This window comes from Crocuta crocuta, unplaced genomic scaffold, assembly GCF_008692635.1.
Source record: "Crocuta crocuta isolate KB4526 unplaced genomic scaffold, BGI_CrCroc_1.0 scaffold166, whole genome shotgun sequence".
NCBI lineage: Eukaryota > Metazoa > Chordata > Mammalia > Carnivora > Hyaenidae > Crocuta > Crocuta crocuta.
Window position 1 is genome coordinate 201,551 of NW_027531018.1, and position 8,623 is coordinate 210,173.

Here is an 8,623-nt window from a genome sequence, read left to right on the forward strand (position 1 = left end):
GAGAGCCATCAGATCACAATGCCAGTCTGGCTATCAGTGACGTAGAAAAACAGTTGGGTGGAAGCATCCTAGACCACCAAGCAAACTACATAAACTTTGGCAAGGCTGTGAGGGAGACCTCAGGCCACTGAGTTGCCTGTCAGAGAAGTTGGGTATCTCTAGGACTGGGCTTTCCTTTGCACCTTTACCAGTGCTCAGGCATTGGCTGGGAGCCGCCCACGGGAAGCTTGGCCCAAATAGTTTCAGAGCCTAGTAGCCGAGGCCAGTAGATTGATGTGGTTGGAGGTCTGAGAGGAGCGCCTAAGCTGCCACAAGTGGGTAGCATTATACTGAGCACATGGTAAACGTTCAGTAAAAATCAGGTGCTAATAACAACAGTACTAATATTAAATTATACTCTTGGGTTTGCCTTGTGCTCAGAACATAAACAAGCACCTTTTCCAGTTTATCCATTCATCAGTCAATAGACATTTTGGTTGGTTCCGCCTCTTGACTATTGTGAATAATGTTGCTATGAACACCCATGTTCATGCTATGAACACCAAAGTATATTTTACAGGTCCTGCTTGCCATTCTCTTGGGTATATATACCCACAAGTGGAATTGTTGGATCATATGGCAATTCTTTTTTTAAGTCTTTGAGGAAATACCACACTGCTTTCCATAGCAGTTGCAGCATTTTACATTCGCACCAACAATGCAGAAGGATTTCAGTTTTTTCACATACTTATGGACACTCTTTCTTTTCTCTTTTTTTAAATTATAGTCATCCTGAGGCACATGGTTGGCTCAGTCGGTTAGGCGTCCAACTGAGCTGAAGCTTGGGTCATGCTCATGTGGCTCATAGGTTGAGCCCCATGTCGGGCTCTGTGCTAACTGCCCGGAGCCTGGAGCCTGCTTCAGCTTCTGTGTCTCCCTCTCTCTTTGCCCTTCCCCTGCTCACATTCTGTCTCTCAAAAGTAAACATTAAAAAAATGTTTAAATAATAGCCATCCTAAAGACTATGAGGTGGTATGTCATTGTGGTTTTGATTTGCATTTCCCTAATGATGAGTGATGTTGAGCATCTGTTCATGTGCTTGTCATCCACTTGTATATTTTTGGAGAAATGTCTAATCAAGACCTCTGCTCAGTTTTTAAATTAGGTTATTTGTTTCTCTTATGTTGAGTTAGTAGGAGTTCTTTTTCTATTCTGGATATTAACTCCTTATCAGATACATGATTTGTAAATATTTCCTCACATACCATAGATTGTGTTCTTTGATGTACAGAAGTTTTAAATTTTGGTGTAGTCCAATTTATTTTCAACTTTGTTGCCCATGCTTTTGATGTCACATCCAAGATATCATTGCCAAATCCACTGTTGTCAAGCTTTTCCCGTATGCTTTCTTTTAAGAGTTTTATGCTCAGCTCTTACGTTTAGGTCTTTGATCATTTTGACTTAGTTTTTGTATAGCCACTAAAGATTTTGAATAAATGGAGTGATGTGAAGTGGTCATGAGCTAAGGATTTATCAATCTATAATAACCAATAGATGCCTCACTTATGTGCTCAGATTCTGTGTCTAGTTTGACCACACTGAATATAGTCCTTTCCCTAAAAGGGCCTTGATCAACTTAAACAGTGGTTCTCAACCTTAAGTGCCCTAGAATGGCCTGGAGAAGCTCTAAATACTGATATCTGGTTTCCAACCCCAGAGATTTTTCCTTAATTGTTCTGGGATACAATCTGGGCATTCACTGGTACTTAAAAAAGCTTCCTAGGTGATTCTAATATGCAACCAAGGATGAGAACTACTGTGGTAGAAAAATTTCCACCATTGCAAAATTAAGCAATAGTTTACCATGCAATGATCATTGTTTATTTGCTTCACTTACTGTAGTAAAAGAGCTTGCAGGTTTAAAATAATGGAAAAATAGGCTTTCCAATGGGTTTCTAACAATGTACTGCTTTCCCCAATATTTAGTGATATTAGAGAGATTCCAACTTCAAGGATTGATACATTTTTAAAGAGCTCTTAAATGATCAACTGCCTATACTCTTATTTTTATAACTGTATCATATTCCTTTTTGATAAAAAATGGCAATTATTTTATCTTAATGACATCGTATTCCAACTCTAGGAAACACATTCAAAAGGAAAAATGCTTGCAAATGGAATATGCTAACAAGCCTAGGATTAAAAAATATAGCTCTATATTGCAGAACTGAATATGCAGCCTATAGTTAAAGGCCCTTTATTTTTTTTTCTAAAGCTACTTAGCTTTGGAAAGTTCACTGTTTATCAATCATATTTTCACAAATTCTGAGAAACAATTAGAACCTGAAATGCTTTGTCAAAGCCTGTGCACCACAGAGAATCCTGAACGAGATTAAGGAGCAGTAGAGGGTAAACGGAGGAGTAAGAGCTGAGTGTTTCATGTGGCGGAGTTTGGTCCCGATGACAGATAGAGAACAGCAAGCGTAATATGCTTAGATCAGGAATTATTTTGATAACAGAGTGTCATCCACACCCTTTTTAAATGCCAGATCTTATAGCTTTCACTTTGAAAAATCATAGGCACGCTGAGGATGGCCAAATCCCAGGGCTATTTAAAATTAGAGGAATTTAAATTAGGTGTGGTGAAAAGTTGCCTGTTTAAATATCTTCCCCTTGTATTTTACACCTGCAGTTCTCAAACTTTACTTTGCATCAGAATCACCTGGTAGGCTTGTCAAACCATAAACCATGGGGCTATAACCCTGAAGTCTGATTGGTAGGTTTAGGGCAGGGGCATGGGAAGAGGCAAAGTATTTCAATTTCTAACAAGTTCATAGGTGATGCTGATACTGGGCTGGAAGGGAAGGATGCACACTTGGTGAGCCACTGTTTAATGCTGGACACAGGTGTCTCCTACCAGTCCTAATTCTTGTTTTTTTTTAAAGCATATCTTTTAAGCTGATTTTTGTATTTCATGGAAAGACTACTTTTTTTACAAAAATGCTTTTCTTGAACATGGTTTCAATCTGATACCTACTTTTATTTTTCAACCAAAACCCTCATGAGTAACCGCTAGGACTCACGTATTTAGATATGTGGCTGTGTTCTAAGGTGAGTCACCATTATTCTTCATATGGATACATTTGATTTATAAATAATGATCCCTTTGCTAATTACAACACTGAATTGTATAGTCCTGCCACCTTTCCAAATTTTGGATGATTGGAGTTGCAAATTTAATAGGATTTTAGGCAGAGGGGGTGTTTGATAGTCTGAATGTGTCCCTCCAAAATTTATATGTTGAAACCTACCCCCCACTGCGATGGTATTTGGAGTTGGGCCTTTGAGAGGTGATTAGGTAATGAGGGTGGAGCCCTGGTGAATGGGATTAACGCTCTTATAAAAGGCCCCTGAGCCTAGCTCTCTGCCCCTTCCACCAAGCGAGGCTGCAATAAGAAAGCCCTGATCTCGGACTTCTGGCCTTCAGAACTGTGAGAAATAGATTTCTGTTGTTTACAAGCGATCTAGTCTGTGGTATTTTGTTAAAGCAGCCTGAACGGACACAGATGAACACATATTTTATTAGGAAAACTTGTGAATTTCAATTATTCATACAATTTTATCTTATGAATAATCATGAGTTCACTAGGCTATACTTTCTTGTTGGATTTTCCTTTCTAAAAGCTCCACATAGCTGCTTAATTATAATCTCGCACTGCCTACTTACAGAAAGCTCTTGAAACTGGCGGTAGGTTTCCTAAGTATCTGTGAACTTAGTGTGTAGTGTTATTTTGTAGCCTACGACTGAAAATAAAGCATCCAGTCTGGAGTATATGTAACAGGCCATGAAGAAATACAGTTTCTGAGAAATGTAAAACATAAATGGCAAGCATTCTTCAGACTATAACAATAGACAAGTAAGGGAGAGGGACAGAGGGAGAGAGTGAGAAAATCTTAAGCAGGGTCTATGCTCCGTGCAGAACCAGATACGGGTTCCATTCCACGACCCTGGGATCATGACCTGAGCCAAAGTAAAGAGTTGGATGCTTAACCAACTGAGCCACCCAGACACTCCATCTCTCTTTTTAAGGAAGAGGTTTATCACTGACCAGTTAGGGTGGATGACTCCTGTGGATAGAGGAGAAAAGAATCAGAAGTCATGAAAGCTTGATGATATGTTAAAAAAGTGGACCAATTTCATATCAGGAGGGGCTAACAGCAAGAAACTTTAAAAAAGTTTTTTTAAATGTTTATTTTTGAGGGAGAGAGAGACAGAGACAGAGCATGAATGGGGGAGGGGCAGAGAGTGAATGAGAGAGAAGGAGACAGAATCCAAAGCAGGCTCCAGGCTCTGAGCTGTTAGCACAGAGCCCAATGCGGGGTTGGAACCCACAAACCACAAATTCATGACCTGAGCTGAAGTTGGATGCTTAATCTACTGAGCCACCCAGGCATCCCAGTCTCTCTCTCTCTCTCTCTCTTTTTTTTAAAGCTTATTTATTTTGAGATAGAACCAGTGGGGAAGGGGCAGAGAGAGAGGGGGACAGAGGATCAAAGCAGGCTCTGTGGTGACAGCAGAGAGCCTGATGTGGGGCTTGAACTCCTGAACTGTGAGATCACGATCTGAGCTGAAGTCGGATGCTTAACTGACTGACCCACTCAGGTGCCTCTATGTTTCTTTTAAGTTGATAACCACTTAAATTTAGATGTATCCTAAAGGTCTACATCTCCCTATCCTATGTTTTATGTTTTTGAGGTCACATTTTACATCTTTTTATCTTGTATATCCCTTAATTATTATAGACGTATTTTTACTATTTTTGTCTTTTAGTCTTCATACCATCTTATATGTGATGATCCCTGCAACCTTAACAGCATTAGATTATTCTGAATTTTTCTATATATTTACCTTTACCAGTGGGTGTTATACTTTCATATGTTTTCCTGTTAATGATTAGGACCCTTTTGTTTCAGCCTAAAGAATCCCTTTAACATTTCTTACAAGCTCAGTCTAGTGGTGATGAATTCCTTTAGTTTTTACTTCTGGAAAACTGTATCTCCTTCAATTCTGAATGACAACTTTCCTGGGTTGAGTATTCTTGGTTGTCACTTCTTTTCTTTCAGCTCTTTGAATATATTGTGTTGCTCTGTTTGGTCTACAAAGTTTCTGCTGAAAAATCTGCTGATAGTCTTATTGGGGTTCCTTTGTATATAACAAAGTGTTTTTCTCTTGCTGCTTTTAAGATTCTCTTCTTATTTTAAATTTTTGACATTTTTAAAAATAAGTTTTTTTATTTTAATGCCAATATAGTCAACATACATGGTTTATTAGTTCCAGGTGTACAATATAGTGATTCAACAATTCTATACATTACTCGGTGCACTTCACGATAATGGACTCTTTAATCCTCATCCCCTATTTCACCAACCCCCTCTATATTCTCCCTCTACCAACTACCCCTCTGGTAACCATCAGTTGTTCTCTATAGTTAAGAGTCTGCTTGGTTTGTCTCTTTTTTTCCCCCTTGTTTTGTTTTGTTTCTTAAATTCCACATATGAGTGAAATCATATAGCATTTGTGATTCTATGAGTTATTTTCACTTATATTCTGTAGCTCCATCCATGTTGTTACAAATGACAAGATTTCATTCTTTTTCATGGCTGAATAATAGTCCATTATAAATATGTACACATCTTTATCCATCTATCAGTTGATGTATATGTAGACTGTTTCCATAATTCGGCTATTGTAAATAATGCTTCAATAAACATAGAGGTATGTGTATCCCTTTGAATTAGCATATTTGTTTTTTGGGGGGTAAATACCCTGTAGTGTGATTATTGGATTATAAAGTAGCTCTATTTTTAACTTTTTGAGGAACCTCTATTGTCTTCCAAAGTGGATGCACCAGGTTGCATTCCCACTAACAATGCAAGAGTCTTTCTCCCATATCCTCACTGACACTTCTTCCTTGTGTTGTTGATTTTAGCCATTCTGATAGGTGTGAGGTGATATCTCATTGTAGTTTCGATATGTGTTTCTCTGATGATAAGTGATGTTGAGCATCTTTTCATGTGTCTGTTGGCCATCTGTATGTTTTCTTTGGAGAAATGTCTGTTCATGTCTTCTGCCTATTTTTAATTTTTAATTTATTTGTTTTTTGGCTCTTGTTCAAGTTCTTTATATATTTTGGATATTAACCCTTTATCAGATATGTCATTTGCAAATATTTCCTCTATTTCAATATGTTGACTTTTAGATTTGTTGATTGTTTGCTTTGCTGTGCAGAAACTTTTTATTTTGATATATTCCCAATATATATTTTTTTTGCTTGCTTCTTTTTGCTTTTTTTTGTTGCTATGGTGTCAGAGAAATTACTGCCTATACTCTCTTCAAGGATTTTTATGGTTTCGGGTCTCATATTCAGGCTTTTAATTCTAGTTTATTTTTTTAATGTTTTATTTATTTCTGAGAACAAGAGAAAGAGAGAGAGAACATGAGCAAGGGAGGGTCAGAGAGAGAGGGAGACACAGAATCTGAAGCAGGCTCCAGGCTCTGAGCTAGTTGTCAGCACAGAGCCTGACGCAGGGCTAGAACCCACAAACAGTGAGATCATGACCTGAGCCGATATCGGATGCTTAACCGACTGAGCCACCCAGGCAGTTTATTTTTGTGTGTGGTGAAAGAAAGTGGTCCAGTTTCATTCTTTTGCATGTTGCGGTCCAATTTCCCAGCACCATTTGTTGAAGAGATTGTTTTTTTCCCATTGGATAGTCTTGCCTCATTTGTTGAAGTTTGATGGACTGTATAATCATGGGTTTATATCTGAGTTTTCTATTCTGTTCCATTGATCTATGTGTCTATTTTTATGCCAGTACCATACTCTCTGTAGATAGATCTGTAATATTACTTGAAGTCTGGAATTGTGATACCTCCAGCTTCTCTTTTTCAGGATGGCTGTGGCTATTCGGGGTCTTTTGTGGTTCCGTACATTTTAGGATTATTTGTTCTAGTTTTGTGAAAAATGCTCTTGATATTTTGTTAGAGATTGCATTCAGTCTATAGATTGCTTTGGGTGGTATGGACATTTTGACAATATTTGTTCTTCTAGTCCATGAACATGGAAAGTATTTCCATTTCTTTGTCTCATTTTCTGTTTCTTTAATTTTTGTTTCAGAGTACAGGTCTTTCACTTTTTTCATTCAGTTTGTTCCTAGGTATTATTTTTAGTGCAATTGTAAATAGGATTGTTAATTTCTCTTTCTGCTGCTTCACTATTAGTATATAGAAATGCTATGGATTTCTGTAAATTGGTGTTGTGTCTTGAAACTTTAATGTATTTATGTATCAGCTCTAGTAGATTTTTAGTGGAGTCTTTAGGGTTTTCTCTTTATAGTCGTGTCACCTGCAAATAGTGAAGGTTTTACTTCTTCCTTAACAATTTGGATGCCCTATATTTCTTTTTGTTATCTAATACTGTGTCTAGGACTTATACTTTGAATAAAATTGGTGAGATTGGACATCCTTGTCTTGTTCCTGACCCTAAGGAAAAAGCTATCAATTTTACCCCATTGACTATGATGTTAGCTGTGTTTTTTTTTTTTTTTAATGTTTTATTTATTTTTGAGAGAGAGAGAAAGAAACAGCATGAGCAGGGTAGGGTCAGAGAGAGAGGGAGACACAGAATCTGAAACAGGCTCCAGGCTCTGAGCGAGCTGTCAGCACAGAGCCCGACGTGGGGCTCAAACCCACGAACCGCGATCATGACCTGAGCAGAAGTCAGACGCTTAACTGACTGAGCCACCCAGGCGCCCCAGCTGTGGGGTTTTCATATATGGCCTTTATTATGTTCAGATATGTTCCCTCCAGACCTACTTTGTTGAGAGTTTTTATCACGAATGGATGTTGGGGTGGCTGGGTGGTTCAGTTGGTTAAACATCTGACTCTTGATTTCAACTCCGGTCATGATTTCATGGTTTATGAAATCAATTCCTGTGTTGAGCTCTTTGCTGACAGTGTGAAGCCTGCTTGGGATTCTCTCTCATTCTGCCCCTCCCCTGCTCCTTCGCTTGCACTCGCTCGCTCTCTCTCTCAAAACAAATAGACCTAAAAAATACCTAATGGATGTTATCCTTTGTTGAATGCTTTTTCTGCATCTATTGAAATGATCGTATGGTTTTCATCTTTTCTCTTATTGATGTGATGTATCACATTGTTTTGTGAAAATTAAATTTTTTAAAACGTTTATTTATTTTTTTGAGATAGAGAAGCAGACAGAACGTGAGCAGGGAAGGGACAGAGAGAGGGAGACACAGAATCCAAAGCAGGCTCCCAGTTCTAAGCCGTGAGCAGCCCAGAGCCTAATTTGGGGCTTGAACCCACAAACCGCGAGATCATGACCTGAGTCAGAGTTGGATGCTTAACCAACTGAGCCACCCAGGCACCCTGATTGTTTTGTGAATATTGAACCACTTTGCATCCTGGGAATAAATCCCACTTGAACATGGTGATTTTTTAAAATGTATTGTTGGATTTAGTTGCTCTTATTTTTTGAGGATTTTTCCATCTAGGTTCATCAGAAACATTGGCCTGTAGTCCTTTTTTTTTTTTTTTTTTTTTTTTTTTTGTTTTTTTTTTTTTTTT